Here is an 18156-nt window from a genome sequence, read left to right as displayed (position 1 = left end):
AGCAATGCATTTCAGGAAAAAAGGCAAATTATGGATTTTGAATATGGTTTGAAAAGCTTCTCAAGCCAAGCTTGCCAATTTAACACTCCAAGTCAGCTACTGGCATCTAATATTTATTACTTAAAATATTTGTTGTATGTTTAACCACTAAGATCAAACCCACTTTCAGAACTCTCTCCCACGTATTTCTCTAGGCAGCTCAAGCAGCTGAACTGGCATGCAATTCAGAATCCTGACTTGGGGTCTTTTAGGCACCAGATTTGGTGGTTTTTTTTGAGGGGGGGAGCAAGTTCTAGCTTTGAGGGGCTATTTTGAAAGTTTAATGGAAGGTGGGGTGGAAGAGAGTTTTGAACCTTAGGGGCACTCCCCTCAGCCTCATCAGAAAAGCATCCTAGTAGAGTAAAGCCTGCTGAGTTTGGGGCCTCTTAAAGGGATAGTTAGGTTTTAAGATGCTGAAGTGAATACTTCAAAGGCAGCTCTGTGATACCCAGCTGTAATGTACTCCTCCTCAGCTGCTGCTTCATTCTTTCAGCTTTCTGCACCTACAATGCAAAACCTGCTGGGACCAGAGGGCTCAGCTCAATTGTAACATTCCAGCAGTCTGCTGAGAATTCCAACACTGTGGCCAACATGTTCTCCATACTGTCCTCCCCTATACCTTCCCCAGTTCACAAAGTGTGGGGCTGATGTTTCTCTTAGGAACAAGGCAGTGTGTACACATTAAGACTAGCACATTAGAATGACCTCACCTGGCCATATAGTGACCGCAGCCAACTTTGAGTGGATCCCCAGATCTTCTGGGTGAATAGAATTTAACTATAACTAACAATTATTGGTGACTATACACCAGGATTGTGCTGAACACTTAATATGCATGATTTCATCTTATTCTCCCATCCCTAAGACATAGGTAGTGTTTTTCTCCCCATTTTACTAATGAAGATACTAAGGCACAAATACCTGAGATTTTCCAGGTAGTTACAGAGCCAAGATTTGAATCCAAGGCATTTTGTTCTCAAACCCTGTGCTTTTAATTCACAAGCCTACAGGATAAAAGGTTGTATGTCTTCCCAGTACCTCAATGCCTCTTAACCCATAGGTGCCAAATTGCCATCTTAATCCTCTAAGTCTAAATGTTGAAAGAACTATTCCTGTGAATGCTGTTAGTTGTTTTGAAGACAACTTACATGTTCCTATTGGGTGATGGGGTGAGGGGAGGCAGAGGAGAAGGAGACAGAGCATCTCAGCAGGCTCCATGTTCAGCAGGGAGTCTGACACGGGGTTCAGTCTCAGGACCCTGAGATCATGACCTGAGTCAAAGCCAAGAATCGGATGCTTAACTGACTGAGACACCCAGGTACCCCAAAACTTACATTTTTGACCATCTCCCTTGATTCCTGAACTCACTGTTTATTTCCTGCAATTGGTAGCTTTTGTGTCCTGCTTCAGGTAGAGGGACATTTCCTCTTGTGCACAGCCCTATTCCCCATTTAGAGCCCAACTCAGAAGTTCATTATTCTCAAAAACCCTCCAACACCCACTATCCTCTTCCTCCTCTTTATCTTCCCCCTTCTCTCCCTTTCCTTTCTCCTGCCCTTCCTCCTCTATCTCTCACCTGGGTCTCAAGACTTCGGGCTTTGGAGCTGGCTGGTGATAGAATTGGATCTCAGGTGAGGGGAAGATGAAAAGACCCCTCCTCTCAGACCATTTTTCTGGAGCCCTGCTTGAATGGTGATGAGCACCGTCTGTCCACAAAGTAGAACCTCATTCTTTAGATGCTAGAGTTCCCACTGTATCCATGTCACCAGTTCCTCAAAGAACTAATGGATGGTTGGCAAATGTGAGGCTTAGGCACTGCCAGCTCCCTTGTACTGATTCCATCTTAATGCCATCAAACCTCCAAGATCATCACATTTTCAATTGGTCCATGCTTGATGAGACCATCCCATGAGCAATTTATTTATTTATTTAAAGATTTTATTTATTTATTCATGATAGTCACACACAGAGAGACAGAGAGGCAGAGACACAGGCAGAGGGAGAAGCAGGCTCCATGCAGGGAGCCCGACGTGGGATTCGATCCCAGGTCTCCAGGATTGCGCCCCGGGCCAAAGGCAGGCGCCAAACCGCTGTGCCACCCAGGGATCCCCCATGAGCAATTTAATTGCACAGGGGACAAAGTTGAAATGATAAAGCCTCAGGAGGAGATGACTAGAATACTCTAAGAAACGATAAGGCTAATTCGGGGGACTAGGAGAAAGGAGTCATAGTTGGGGGATGCTAGCGGGGTGGGACTGCAACATTTGATAGCTGGCGATAGCAAAGAGCATAAGCTTTGGAAGCTAGAGACCTGGGTTCAAATCCTACCATTAAACGGTGGCTAAACCTTAGATGGACCATTTAATTCCCCAGGCATCAATTTTCTCCTGTAAGTATTGTTAGGTTATTTGAATGTCTATCACAAACATTGATTAGTCCTGGAGACTAACGAGAAGGCAAGATAAGATTCTCTTTTGATCTTGAGGAGCAGGGGCACCATTAACCAGAGGTGAAAATATCAGAAAGCAGGGAGGAGAGGCATTTGGGGCAGCCGGAATTGTGAAGAATTAGGTATAGGTTGACTCAGTGAGGTGTAGTGTGTATCCAGGGAAGACACGTAGTTTATGCTTGGTTTTATTTACTTTGCAGACATATCATTATGTTAAGGATTAATGGGAACAGATGACTAACATATTTGATCTTGAGCTAAACAGTTGGATGCTTGATAAATACGTAAGGATCTACACTTCTCTGGGTTTTCTTTTCAACCTCATGGGCCATGTGATAGATAATCCTGCTTAAGAGCCAGTAGCTAGAATCTGAGGCACTAGTCTTTCTTAGCTGCAGCTGGGCTTAATACTAGGCACAATCTCAGCCAAGTTTTTTGTTTTTTTGTTTTTTTTTCCTCTCTAACTTTGAGTTTCTCTGGCCCATCATTAACACAAGCACCGAGGGCTGTGTGACCCAGAGTTTCCTTCGGCTCCCTTCTTAAAGGAAGCAGAGTAACACTGTGGTGAAATGGACATTTTCACATTTTCAAAGCTTTTTTTTTTTTTTTTCCGGGTAATTCCAACTCCCACCACTTTGCTTTTGGCAGGCAATGTAGCCTCCAAGTAAGTGGCAAACCATCTTTTGTTTTCATAAAGACAGAATGAGCATTTTATTGCACTACAGTGATTAGCAACTTGTGGTCAGTAAAATCAGGGCTCTTGGTCATATAATTGGTGGATTCCCACCAGCAGTCTCTCAGGTCAGACTGCTCTCTGGAAGCTTCTAACACGGCTGGGTATTCTGGGGGATTGGGGAGTGACAAGTCCTTTAAGAAGAAAGCAAAGCGAACCTTTAGAAAAGGAGGAAAAGGTAATAGTTGGTGAGCCTCCCAGGCTAGCAGCAGACTTCATTTACCCATTAGAAGCATTTCCTGTAATTAGCTGAAAATGGCTTTAGGCTCTATTCGATTAGGACTAGATGAAACAATTGACAGGATCTCAAGGCAAGTTAAGAAATGCACTTCAAGCACGCTCATTAGAGAGTAAATGATCTTCCCTTAGACAAAGTTCAGCTCTAGAGAGTATAAAGGGGAAGGGACTATCACTAGTGATCCCTGGTTCCACCACATGTTTTTTTCAGAGGCTTGTACTTGCCCCAAACCATGGACAAGAAGCCAGTGCCAGTGGTGGGACCAGAAGCTGCCATGCCTCAGCACAGGTTTCTCCCCCAGCCACCTGTGTGATCCTGTGCAAGAGGCTGGCCAAACCTACCCTTGTGTTTCCCATCACAGAATCCAGAGCTCTCTTACTTTGAGATCCTGTCATCTCTTTGGGGAGATGCCTATATGGATTCCCCCCTCCCCTCAGGGATGAGTAATTCCACTCTATTGTAAGATCCAAATAGGAAACATGTTAGGAAAAAGGGAGAGGAAATCCTGGGCTATACTGATTAGAACTTCAATCAAAGTAGAACCAGGAAAGGTAGTAGTGAATGGCACAGAATTTGTAGAAAGTCCTGGGTTGAATTCCTGTTCTGCTACCACCTGGACAAGTCACATAATCTCTCTGAGCCTCAATTTTCCCATGTACAAGGGGATGACAGGGCTGCTTTGCAGAGGTAATTGAGATGATGTGTATGTATAGAAGTTGGGGTAGTTACTTAACAGTGTTACCTAGTATGTCCATTCTGCCTTTTGAACTGCTGACCACAGCTATACATTCTTTGCTACTCCTTCTATTAAGAAGTAGAGCCAAGTCCCCCTCTTCAAACTGGGCAGGCTCTGGTGTCTTCTTGACAAATGGAATGATGCTCTGGGACTGACAGAGCCAGATCCCAAGAAGCCTTGCAGCTTCTGCCCTGGCCCTTTGGAAAACTTCACTGTATCGCACTGAGCCACCATGTAAGAAGTTTGACCACCCTGAGAGTTTCATGCAGGGGAAGCCACATGAGAGAGCTCATAGAGAGGCCCTGAGCTGCACAAAGATGGCAGGTGGTCCCAATAGCCCAGTCTTCAGCCACTGGATCAAACCAGGGGAAGCCCCAGACATTGTGTAGTAGAGACAAGCTGCCCCCACTCTACTCCATAGAACCATGAGAGATGATAAGGAGGAGATGTGAATTTAAGCCCCTAAGTCTTGGGGTTATATGTCATACATCCTACGGAGCTGCATAAATACTCAACTCGTGTTGTTGACATTTACTGAAGGGGAGGTCCAGGCATCTGTCAAGTAAGTGCCCTCATTGAACTAAGTCGTTTTAATAAAACTGAGTCATTCACTGGGGCACAGCATTTGTTGTAATTTAGAACACGTGGTTCATGTTCTATAGCATTCATTTATTTATTTGGGATGTCTAATCTGGCACTTGTTCCTTTACAGGAGGAAGAAGCTCACTGCATCCAGGCACATCTGCATCAAAATCAGAGCTGAAGAGCCCACATGGGGGTGGAGTCTCTATGGCAAAAAAGCCCTTCCTGCATTTTGGCAGTTACACAGGCTTTCTGAGAAGATGGGGTATTTTTCACTAGACTATGATCATCAGTGGACCTCTATCTTGTTTTATCTGAGATTATTCTGAGTTTCTGATAAAAGTTATGGGCCCTGTTTCTGAAAACATACACACAAGAAGCAATACTCTGCTTATACTTTTGGAAAGTGGGGGAGGTCACAGACCCCAGAAGCCCATTCTTGAGTTGAGAATCCCTGACCTAAAGAAGGCTCTTATCTTTTTTTTTTTAATTTTTAAAAACTTTTTTATTTATTTATGATAGTCACACAGCGAGAGAGAGAGAGGCAGAGGCAGAGACACAAGGCAGAGGGAGAAGTAGGCTCCATGCACCAGGAGCCCAATGTGGGATTCGATCCCAGGTCTCCAGGATCACGCCCTGGGCCAAAGGCAGGCGCTAAACCGCTGCACCACCCAGGGATCCCAGGATCTTATCTTTTGATAAGACCTTCTTCCTTGGGCAGCCTGGGTGGCTCAGCGGTTTAGCATCTGCCTTTGGCCCAGGGTGTGATCCTGGAGACCTGGGATCGAGTCCCACGTCAGGCTCCCTGCATAGAGCCTGTTTCTCCCTCTGTCTGTGTCTCTGCCTCTCTCCCTCTCTCTCTGAATAAATAAAAAATAACAATCTTAAAAAAAAAAAAAGACCTTCTTCCTCAACATATTTTCTGTTGTTTGATTACCTGCTTGTATGGTGTAGAAGAATCCACTGCCCCTCCCCAAGCTATCAGGGTTTTTAGTATGGAATTAAGGTTGTTAATAAGACTTTGGTAAGCTTTTATACAGGTAGGTTATCAGAAATAATTACACTGATTCTTTGCTTTCTTATTTGTTTGCTTTTCTCTTAGAGGTTTCTTGATTTTACTCCACTTATTAAAATCTATACTCAACAGACTTATGAAAGCTTCTGCTTATGAGGGGGACTCATCTTTAGCCTGAAATCAGCTAAGCAAACTCTCTTCCGACCACACTGATTGCAGAATGCAACGCATAATTAAGTGTTTACAGAAAAAGCCAGCAAACAGGGCCTAGAGGAGTATGTCGGAGCAGCTCTTGTTGCCATAGCAACACCCTATGAGCCTTGCAGAAAAATGAACGCATTCGCAGGATCACTGATGCAAAATGATAAAGCCACAACTAACAAGAACACAAAATCAACTACATCATTATGTTCAAGGCATTAAAAATTTAATATCTCAGCTTTTCACGTCGGCTTTCAATAATCCTAATTCATTTTTGGTTGTTTTTAAGTCGCTTAAGTGGAAGACAACTGACGGCTGATGAGTAAACTTCATGATGGCAAGTCTTGACATTATTTACACAGTATTGTAGAACAAATTTTGTAAGCAATTAGGAAAATGCAGTTTAATAAATGACGGCAGGTTTTACTAGCCATGATGCCAGACTACACTCACTCACTGATGAACCAGTGTTTATTCTTTGTTGAAATGAAAAGCCACTCCGAACCACTTTGGGCAACATTCCTTGTCTTTTGAGAAGTGTGCTCTGGAGGTTAGTGGTCTTGGGAGGAGGCAGGTTGGGTTGACAAAGCTACTAGTTTTCTGAGGATGTACATTCACTGTTCACTGTAAGTTCTCCTAGAGTCTGGGTCCGTGACCTTGTCTCAGGTGCTTGAGGCAGGACAGGAAGCCTCAGCTACCTCTGCTAGGTAGGTCATCATTCTCCCCGTTACTCGGTTTTCCAATTGGGTGGCCAGGCAAGCTCATTTACTTGGCTGACTCAGTGACCTCGCCATCCATTATAAGTAATCAGAATATATAAGTAAAAAAAGCAAATCAGCTCAGTCGCAACCAGTCAGTGTAGACAGGAGGACCAAATGTAAAAGAAAGTATGCAAATTCATGGAGGAGAGCCTTGAAAAAGCACTTTACCAGGGTGTCTGGGTGGCTCAGGTGGTTAAGTGTCTGCCTTTTGCTCAGATCATGATCCCAGGATCCTAGGATGGAGGCCTGCATTGAGCCTTGTATTGGGCTTCCTGCTTAGCAGAGAGTCAGCTTCTCTCTCTCTCTCCCTCTCCCTCTGTCCCTTCCCACCACTTGTTTTCTCTCTCAAATAAATAAAATAATTTTAAAAAGCACTTACCTTTATTTTCTCATCTCTGTGTTTGGGAGATTTATGCTTGTAGGCTGCATATTCATAAACATATTGCTGAATAGTATTTGTGTATATGTAAGTATATTCATATATCCTTTGTAGAATAGTGACATCCATTAACTTATTCAGTGACTATGATTTGCCACACACTTTGCTGGACTGTTTTATATTTATTGTATGTAATTATCCTAATGACTCAGCAGTGTATTTGATCCCCTTTTCCATATGGGGAAACTGAGTTTCAGAAAGGCTAAATGATTTGACCAAGAGTTGCAAGTGGTCCATGAGGATCCTAATCAAATTTGGCCTTAAAAAATAGCGGTTTTCCATGAATGTGTGGGTGTTCAAATGCACACCTGTAGCACGTCTCCTGGTTCTGTAGTCTCCCATGGCCTCATCATGGAAGATGCTGGTCAACGCAGCACCAAGGATTACTGCAGCCTTACAAACCCCTTTATTTTCTGACTGGATCACATGTGGTAAAATGCTATTTCCATGCCATGGTTTGCTCCCTGTCTAAGGATTCCAAAGAGGCTTCCCGTGGCTTTTGTTCATTCACCCAAAAGAGACCAAAGAGGTGGATAGTGTTCAGGTAAGCTGGAGCTCTTGGTAATGGGTGTTGTGCTGAAACCAGCCTCCCTTAGACAAGAATCTCCCTGGATGCCAGTTCTGAAATTATAGGGTCCACGAAGATTTGAAGAAATTGGAGGAGTATGTGTGTGTGAGTGTGTGTGCATGTAGGCATGTACAATAGATAGATTCATTGCCATTTATTATCTTTGGCTTTCATGATCTTGTTTTTTATAGTCTCTCAGTAAATGGCTATAATTTGGAGGTTGGTTTGATAACCTGAGATTGTTATATAGATGTGAGCCCAAGCGCCCTGGGGATGTGACATGCATATGAGAGCCCATAGCAGGAGATACTGCATTTTTAGGAGAGCCCATAGCAGGAGATATTGCATTTATAAGCAAGAGACATCAGCCTCCATACACATATTCATAAGGACTTTAGTAAATATATGCAATAAATGTTAGAATGGTGATGTAACAAAATAGCAACTTTGGGATTTATGTAGATTATTTCATTTAATCCTTACACCACTGGATTTAGATAAGGAAACTGATGCTTGGTGAAATCTGGTAACTAGACTGACCCACAAAGCTGATGAGATAGAACAGGCAGCCTTGTTTTAGAGCTTGCAGCCTCCTTTGGACTCTGGTTTAAGTCAATGCTAGGTTCAGTTCCTACTTATTTTTGAAGAAAATAAAAAATTACCTAGACAGAGATCGAGTCTTTCATTATCTACATTTTATAACAGGCTTCAGTTATTTGAGATTAAGACCACGATGATACACTCAACAGGCAGGCATGTTCTATGTTCATAGATTTATTCATTGATCCATAGACTATTATTGAATATGTACAATGAAGCAAAGTCCATGCTGAGTACTAAGCAGACCAAGGTTGGCAAAATATAGTTTCTTGAGAGAAGCTAGGAAATTATACAGTAGCAAAAGGCACACACTGTCTGCATGAAAAGGGGGCTTGATTCAGGTTTAGGGGTGGGGTTGGAGTTCATGATAGTAGTGTGGAGTCAATCAGGGAAGCCAGAAAGTTGCTATGAACAGTAAGGAAGTGTGCAAAGGTTGGGAGTGTATTTGTGTGACAATTTAAGTATATAATTGCTGGATTCTTTGCTAAGAGGCCTAATATTCCCTTTTTGACCTCTCCCCACCTGTGGAGCAACAGCAAAGTTTGAAGCAGCTTAAAACCAGAAAGCCTCCAATGGATTAAAGATAGTTGAAATTCCCAACATTGTGGAGTTAATGCAACAACTGGAAAACTCACACTCCTGTTAATGTGTCTTATTAAAAATAAGGAAGGGAATGTAAAATGGTACAGCCACTTTGAAAAACTCTGACCATTCCTTAAAAAGTTACAAGTATAAGGAAAGTGAAACAAAGTGGAAAAAAAAAAAGTGAAACAACAACTGAACGTATGACCCAACAATTCCATTCCCTTGCATCCTCCAAGAGAAGTGAAAACATATGTTCATGCAAAGATAGTAGCCTGATTTGCAACTGTCGGAAAGTGGAAACAACCCACATGCCCATCAGCCTACACAACAGGTGCTACCTCTATACAATGGAACACTACTGGCTGATACAGAGGAACAAGGTTCTGTTCCTTGCTACAACATGGATGACCCTCAAAGTCATAAGCCAAATGAAAGAAGCCAGACACAAACACGTTTTTGTATGTTCCCATGTAGATATGTCCAGGGAAAGCAGACCTGTCGAGACAGAAATAAGATTAGGGATTTCCTGGGTCTGGGAGTGGGAATGAAGAGTTGAGCGCAAGCTGATACAGGGTGCGTGAACCTTTCGGGGCAATAGAATGTTGGACAACTGAATTGGAGTGATGAATGCATAATTCTGAACATTCCCTAAAAAAAAAATCATTGAATTGTAAACTTAAATGAATTGTATAGTATATAAATTATATCTTTAAAAAACTAAAAAAAATGACCAATAGCCTGCTAAATTTTCTGTTTAGGTTAGCTGAAGTATCTGAAGTGTCATCTTAAATATTATATAGCAGGCGTCCTGGCCATACACTCTTTTATTTGTTCACTTATTTGTATTGTAGCATACACTATAACCCAATCCTACATTAGTTTCAGGTGTATAACAGTGATTTGACAAGTCGAATTATGCTGTGCTACCAGCTGTGTATGCCATATGTATAGCTATCACCTGTCACCATACAACGCTATTATAATACCATTAACTATATTCCCTATGCTGGGCTGTCCTCTCTTTTAAACATAGCTTTGAAAGCTGTTCCAATCTTTGGCTTGGGAAAAAAAACAACACAGACTTTAAAGATGGCTCAGGGAGTTAGTAAGTCATTGAAGCTGAAATTTTCTCCATGTTAGTTAATATTAAAAGATCTGTGATTTACAGATGTTTTCCACTAAACCTGAACTTCTTGTCAGCATTTCAGATTCTGTAGGACTTTCTAGGCATATGATAGAGCAATTAGTGCTGACAGCCCCTTTCCATAATTGTGCTATATCCAAGGCAGGCCCTGGAAATAAATGGCATTGCTCAACCAACAGCGATGAATTAACCAAGACACGACTGCGTTATTTTGGGGGGAATGTATCAAATTAACATTTCACATCTCTTTCAATGAGCTCTGGGACTAAAATTTATGGGAAGGAAACATTGGAAAAAATCAAGTTTCCTTGAATTCCAGTTCTCTGTATTAAGCCAACTTTTCTTAGATAAGCACTGAAGAGTCAGTCGAGAAATATAATTCTGGGAGAGGAATTGAGATTAGCCCAACTCATTCTCAGGAATGGAGGCAGGCAGGCATTATCTGAAATTGTTGGCTGAAATTTTCACCCCCTAGGAGAGCTGGGTCCCTTGTTCTCTGTTTCCATAGCGATTAGGAACAAACAGGTTTGTGGTTGAGTTCTGGCTCTACTACATCTTACTGAGTCCTTTTAATCCTCAGTTTTTCCATCAGCAAAATGGAAATAATAATTGTATCTGCTCCAGAGGGCTATGGTGAAGTGTTACAAAGATAACCCCTATATAAAGTTTAGTCCAAAATAGGTCTCCTAAAACATAGACTATTAGTAAGAGTACTTGTGGCATCCTGTAGAACCTACTCTCAGAGGTAGGAACAGTTTTATAATTATAGATTAAAATGTGTTAGATCATTAAAAAAAATAAATAAATAAAATAAAATGTGTTAGATCTAGAATGTGTTAGAATGCGAACTCTTGTGTCCTCAGTGTCAAACACAGTGCCAGGCACATTGTCCTGGGTTAAAAAATATTTCTCTAGTAATTGAGCTGAATGGTGCCTCATTGGGTAGATGAGGCATCAAGCTCAGACATGGTGGATGGTTTTTCTGGGCTACTCAGCTGGTCAGTGGTAGAGCTATTGATAGAACCTTGTAGCTGGGATCCCTGGGTGGCGCAGCGGTTTGGCGCCTGCCTTTGGCCCAGGGCGCGATCCTGGAGACCCGGGATCGAATCCCACGTCGGGCTCCCGGTGCATGGAGCCTGCTTCTCCCTCTGCCTATGTCTCTGCCTCTCTCTCTCTGTGTGACTATCATAAATAAATAAAAATTAAAAAAAAAAAAAAAAAAAAAAGAACCTTGTAGCCCTGGCCGTTCCTCTGGGGCAGATGGCCCATTTAGTGTCACAGACTGAAGACCATTCTGGAAAAGAGCTGGGTGGTGGGGTCATGAAATCTTGACCAGCTGCAGCTGGCGGCGGGGGGAGACTTGTGTTTTTTTTTTTTTTTTAATTTCCCCGTTTATTTGACGCCCACCCCAGAGACTTGTGTTTTTAACTGAACCTCATGGTTGATCGTCTGAACCATTGTCTCTGTAGTTCTTTGAACCACCTCCCCAAACCCCACTTTTCACTGTGCCTACCCAGCAAAAACCACAACTCCAGGTTAGTGTTAAATTTGTCTTAACCCCAGGTTCCTGAGCTTTGTGGTCGAAAAACACGCGATGGATAGGATGTCATCATTACAACTGTATGGATTCCAGGGCTTAAGGAAGCTCCCAGGACATAGTAGACACTTGAGAGAGGGTGTGAGTGAGTGAATGCATGAACCAATCCTGGTTCAAATAAGGAACCATAGTTGTCTTTGGTCAGTTTTTCTCCCATCCCCAAAGTCCTCGAGCACAGTAATAGAGAACAGCTGTGTGCTCACTTTCTGGAGTTCACATCCCAGTGCCACCATTGCCATCAGCACATTGTTGGGCATAATCTCCCTGTGGCTTTGTGACCTCATCTGGATAACGGGTATGATGGGAGGAGTTAATGGGTTAACTCATGTACAGTGCTTTGCATGTAGCCTTATGGCACACCCATAAATATTATCTTATTATTATTACTATGACTACAACCACCCCAACCTCTGACTCTCAAGCATGGTAAGCTCTTGCCTTCTACTTGAAGGACCGACTTGGAGCCGCTTGGTGGGAATGGTCTCACATTCTAAATTCCATTCCCAGTTTATAAACTGGGAAGATATACTCCGATTTATATTTTAGCAAGATTAGGACTTTGAGAGAGTTACTTCAGGATAGATGAGAGAGCTAGTATCACAGAATTTCAAGGAGAAATAAAATCCGGGCGGTCATCTAGGATAATGCCTTCACCATAGGGGACACTGAAACCCTATAGTGTAAACTCAGACCAGTGGTTTTTCTCTTTGTCACGCAAGTGTCTGATTTAAGCTGTGATTGCCCAGGCATCCACTTCAAAGAGGCACCCACTTCAGATGCACTAGACTATCTCAAATAAACATAGTGCCAGCTCCAGGACTAGATAAAAACCAGGCCACCCCACCCCTAGCCCCCAGGCTCCTTTGTTTTAGAGATCTTGGTTGATTTCAGGGATCTTTAACTGCCCATGTGGGCCACCTGTTTTTCCTCTTCTTGCAAATTAAACTCTGGCTCTTATATTTTATTTTTTAAATATTTTATTTATTTATTCATAGAGACAGAGAGAGAGAGAGGCAGAGACACAGGCAGAGGGAGAAGCAGGCATCATACAGAGAGCCTGACGTGGGACTCGATCCAGGGTCTCCAGGATCACACCCTGGGCTGCAGGCGGCGCTAAACCGCTGTGCCACCGGGGCTGCCCTGGCTCTTATATTTTAAATTCACCAGTGAAGAGTGAGCCCGAGAAACCCAAGGCCCCCACCCTCCACCCCAGTAAAAGCAGAATCCCAGAGCTGGTCTCTCTCTCTCTCTACCTGTGAGCTTGCTGTGTGGCCCCACTGGGCTGTGTAACTTCCAGGACTTGTAAGTAATCTTTTTTTCTAAGTTTCTTGATGATTATTGCTGAGGGTGTCCTGCGATCTTTTTAAGAACCCCAAGTGCTGGTCCAGCCCCAACATGGCTGAGGTTAGGCAGTGACCTGCACAAACCAGACCCATAGGTAAAGTGACTGACTTCTCACCAGCACTAGGACCCAGGCACATGGGCTCTCAGCCCAGAGGATTTCTCATGCTGTCAGGCACACAGCACACAGGCAGTGATTTATTCTGTGCTTTAATCTGCCTCGGTGCTGGTAAATCTGGGCCCTCCTGTCTCCCTTGGTTATTCCTAGCAGGAGAGGAATGGGCTGCATTGTGCACTCCTGCCCTCTGCTGACGGATGCACATATTGACGCAAGGAAGGTGCTCGAGAAGGCCACCCTTCAGCAAGCCGGACTAAGCGATTCTCTAAGGGGAGAAGGCAATCCTTGGGTCCTTGAGGGGTTAGGGGTGTTAGGTGGTCCCTGGGAATCCAGGGGGTAAAGACAACTGCTTTTATTAAAGGACCAGAGGCCAAGCAGGGGGAGTGTTAGTGTTTCAAATGGAATATTGGAAAGGCCTCTACTGCAGCCGCCACAGCTCACTCCTTACTAGGTCTCAGACTCCCGGACTATTGCCAAGAAGCATCTTGCAGGAATCCTGGTCTTTTCTAGTTGTGAGTCTGTGGACACTTAGAAATCGGTTCACAAATATCTGGAAGGGTGAATGCAAAGAATAAAGAAGGGATTTAAAAAATAGCTACACAGTTTATAGAAAAGATGTGGTTAGGTTAGGCTATGCCTGGTTGTAGCTATGAGTGTTCCTGTTACTATGTCAAAGGAGAGAGCTTTGGGCTGCCTCCCCAGGACCCCTGTGGTTCTCCATCACAACACCCATCTTGCTTACTGAGTTCCTTACTCTTTCTTGGAAGCTCCAGGAGGACAGAGCCTGTGTTTACCTGATTTAATACTCTATCCCCAGAATCTGCCAACAGTGCCTTGTATACATGAGACGCTTACTAATTAGTTATTGACTGGCCAATACAAAACCCTGTTGACTGCCCCTAAGTCATGTTGGTAGTTTACCGATGCAAAGTTCCTTTACGTTTTAGTTTAAGTACATGAAGTGTGGGTTATTATATCGCAATTGTTGATTAGACTGTTTATTATCACAGCCAAAGAATCCAAGGGACCAAATATGTGAATTGATCTTTAACACTGGCAGCGTTGAGCCTACCATTTGCTTAAAGGTGTGACCATGTGAGTAATAAAGATTAACTAGATTATCTGTGATCCACACAAAATGTGTGCTTTTGTTAACTAGGGTTTGATACTGGGTACGGCACTTACCAGCTGTGAGGATTTAGGGACGTTATTTACATTCTAAGCTTCTGTTTGTGCATCTGTTAAGTGAAGATATAAATAGTAACTATTACATGTTTTTTTTTTTCTTCCTGAAGAATAAATAAGTTATGTATTTCGTTTACCTGGTACCATGGCTGACATGTGGAAGATGCTTAGTAAATATGAGAAAGTATTATTACTGCTGGAAGAAGAAAGGGGAAGATAAAGAGTTATGGTTGTTTCAGGTACAATCGATAATTCAAAAATCCTTGTTATGTTGGGTATTACATTTCCTTCCTTCCTTAATTAATTAATTAATAACCAAATTATAGCTTTTAACTTCTTAGATGATCTAGTTGGAGAAATGGCTTTTAAAAAATAGCATTTCCTGGGGTGCCTGGCTGGCTCAGTCAGTGGAGCATGTGACTCTTGATCTCAGGGTCATGAGTTTGAGCCCCACGTTGTGGGTAGAGTTTACGTAATTTAAAAAAAACATTTCTTTTACATAATTAAAAAAATAACATTTCTTTTTTTCTTATTTCAAAAAGTAATGTATTCTCACTATGGAGAAATCAGAAAAGATAGAAAATATAGAAAAACACCAAAGGAAGAAAAGTTACCATGAACCCCACCACTCAGGGTTAACCTATAACCTATAACCTTTGAGGCATTTATATTTTATAAAGCTCACTAATATCACTCTGCTTTGTAACTTGTTCTTTTTTATTTTGTATCATGACTCTTCTCCCATAACAGCAAAAACCAAATTTAGGGGACTGTTTAAAAGCTGCGTAGTATCCCTTTCTATGGACCCACCATAGCAGGGGTAAAGAGAGTTCCCTGTTGCCGGACATTGGGTAGTTCTAAACATACTGCATAGCAATGCGAGTTATATCCATCTTCCTGGTGACAACATCTTGGCACATGTTCTTAACCGTTTATTGGGGAGTAACTCTTTTAGCAGCGAAGTTGCTAGTTTAACAGGTACAATCAGCATCTGGGAGGATAATTTTCTCCAATACAGTTTAATTCTCAGAAACAAGTCACAGATCCCCACCAAATTTCAAAAATGGTGAAAGATAAAGAAAGGTCTTGCATCCAAACTCCAAATTCTGGGTTTCCTTAGCTTTCCTGACTCTTGGTCCATTCACCTGACCTCTGCTATCCATTCTCCGCCCTTCTAAGAGATTTCTGGACCCAGTGGTGTGCTGGTAAATGTTTAACAGCTGGCCCTAGGAAGGGTGAGGGAAGCCCAGCTTTATAGCATTTGGCAATTTCAGTGGTGTCAACAATCCCACCGCTGCCAATTTCAAGCTACCAACATGGTATCACTGACCGGGGAGTTGGGTGAAGTGCACAATCCGCTCTCAAGAGCTGGGATGAGCAGACTTCAGCACACCACTGTGGCTGTCAGTGGAGAGCCAATACAGCCCCCAGGTCCTCCTTCCTTCCCCAAGGGAGCTATGAAGTTCAAGAGAAAGGACACTCTTTTTATTCCTCTTTACTTTTGGTCTTCCTTTATTTATAGCCTTGAGAAGACTGTATTTGGATTTCAGGTGCAAAAGAAGGCACCCCGCTGCCTGTTCCCACCACCACTCTCCCTCCCCCAAATATTTTCATCTTGTTGTAGAGAGTTTATGCTTCAGGGAGATATACATACTTTCTTTTTATGATTACTGGTGAAAAATAGCTTAATGCCTAATTATGGTAATAATGACTAAAATCTGCTTATACTAAAATGAAAAGGACTACTGTAAGATTCTTCTTTAGATTGTGGCAAATAGAAAATAGATGGTGTCAGATGTCAGGAACATGCTTTTGCATCAGTTATTTCATTTCATAAATTAAAAAATTAAAATACAGAGAGGTCCCCTAGAATGCTGATTATATTTCAGTATTTTTAAACAAGTATTTCCTGAGCATCCCTGCTTAATAAGGGTTCATATTGGGTGCAGAGATGGATACAAACTAGCACTTCCAGGTGCTAAGAACTGTGCTGAACAATTTACATATATTACCCAAGTGGCTTAGCCTTCCTAATAAGCGTGCAGGGAAGGTTATGTTCATCCCCTTCCCACAGAAAAAGGAAACAGATGTTTAGGACCAAACCCATCTCACTGATGACCAGCTCCAGGTCTTCTGAGTCACTCTGTTAATCTGCTGGGACTGCCATTATAAAGTACCACAGCCTGGGAGGCTTACACAACAGAAATGTATTTTCTCACAGTTCTCGAGGCTAGAAGTCCAAGATCAAGGTTTCACAGGGTTGACTCCTGGTGGTGAGTTTCTTCCTGGCTTGTAGATGGCCACCTTCTCCCCATGTCCTCACGTGGCAAGGAGAGAGTGAGAGAAGGAGAGAGGGAGAGAGAGAAGGAGAGAGGGAGGGGATGAGAGACAACGAGAGAGAGAGAGAGAGAGAGAGAGAGAGAGAGAGGGAGATCTCGATTTCTCTTCCTCTTATAAGGATCATATGGATTAGGGCTCTACCCTTATGACCTCATTTAGCTTTAATTACCTCCTAAAGATCTTATCTCCAAGTATGGTCACCTTGGGGTTATGGCTTCCCTATGTGAATTGCAAGGGGCGGAGGGCACAGTTCAGTCCATAGCACACTCTAACATGCTTCTTTCCCTTTAACAGTTCCAAACATAGATAGATGATAGACAGATTTCTATATTTCTATATAATATGTTATGTATTATATCTATGCATATATATAGATATAAAACTGGAAACAGGGAACATACGAGCTGTGTGTGCCCAAAGGTCACCATCCTTTGTGGTGCATATGATTGAGAAGGTGAGCTTTAGTCAAATGTTCAGGGATAGTAGTAAAACAAAGGACCAATTTATCCCCTAACATAGATGGATCACAAATGCACTATACTGAGTGAATGAAGTCAGACTAAAAGATTCAATATGCAAGATTCCATTTACATGACATTGTGGAAAGGTGACACTGTAGGAACAGGACAGATCAGTGGTTTGTTGATCTTCAGGGACTGTGAGTTGGGGATGGTAGGAGGAGTGGGTTTCGAAAGAGCAGGAGGGAATTTGGGGGATGATGGAACCATTCCATACCTTGACTGTGATGGTGGGTTATACAACTGTACGCATTTGTCAAAACTGTTGGAACTATGCCATAAATAGTTTTTTGATTTTTAATGATATGTAAATTTTGCTTAGGGAATGTCTGGGATCTTTCATCTTTGTGAAGTCTGGTGTCCACGGCTATGCATCCATCCATCCATCCATCCATCCATCCATCCATATATCTTCCTCCTTGGATGTACATTAGAGAAACTCTTCATATAGAATTTATTTCACAGTAAACATAAACCTCCTTTTCCCTTTGTCTGTGACCTTATTGTGTCTTCATTGATTTCTCTGTCTAGGAAGCAGGCTTGGTCCTGGGCCTTTCATTTATGTTGTATGGCATTTTATACACAACAATCCCGAGAGACCGTTACAGTTATCTCCAGTTGCCTGATAAAGAAACTGAGTCTCATGTTTTCTTCAAATGACCCGAGTGTGCTCACAGAAGTGGCAAAATGGTAGAGCAGCATTTCGACCCTGGTAGACTGATACGACAGATGTTTAGTTATGGCTTCCGGATTAATTTGTCTCATTAAATATTTCCAGGTTTTCATTTGATGGCTCAATATCAACTGGAATACTAAACAAAAATGTTAACTCAAGGGGCCTAAACTATAGGAGAATTTACTGGTTTGTGAATTTCAAAGGCCATAGGCTTTTGTAAGTTTCCATCTACTGACTCAACAATGTCATTACGGATCAATTTCTCTTCATCTTGCCACTCTATATGTAATA

The 18156-nt window shown here is 42.4% G+C and overlaps 1 long non-coding RNA gene across 1 annotated transcript; it reads left to right on the top strand.

Annotated features, from left to right (window-relative positions):
* The first annotated feature begins 12699 nt into the window (after positions 1 to 12699).
* LOC140624498 (uncharacterized) lies at positions 12700 to 17647 on the top strand. The gene is made up of 4 exons (XR_012023964.1): positions 12700 to 12989; positions 14157 to 14241; positions 14442 to 14570; positions 17512 to 17647. It is a non-coding gene; the product is annotated as an uncharacterized lncRNA (long non-coding RNA).
* Positions 17648 to 18156: the final 509 nt, after the last annotated feature.

The sequence above is a fragment of the Canis lupus genome, chromosome 3 (assembly GCF_048164855.1).
Source record: "Canis lupus baileyi chromosome 3, mCanLup2.hap1, whole genome shotgun sequence".
Classification (NCBI taxonomy): domain Eukaryota; kingdom Metazoa; phylum Chordata; class Mammalia; order Carnivora; family Canidae; genus Canis; species Canis lupus.
Note: the sequence above shows the minus strand (reverse complement) of the source record. Positions and strands in the feature narration are given on the sequence as shown.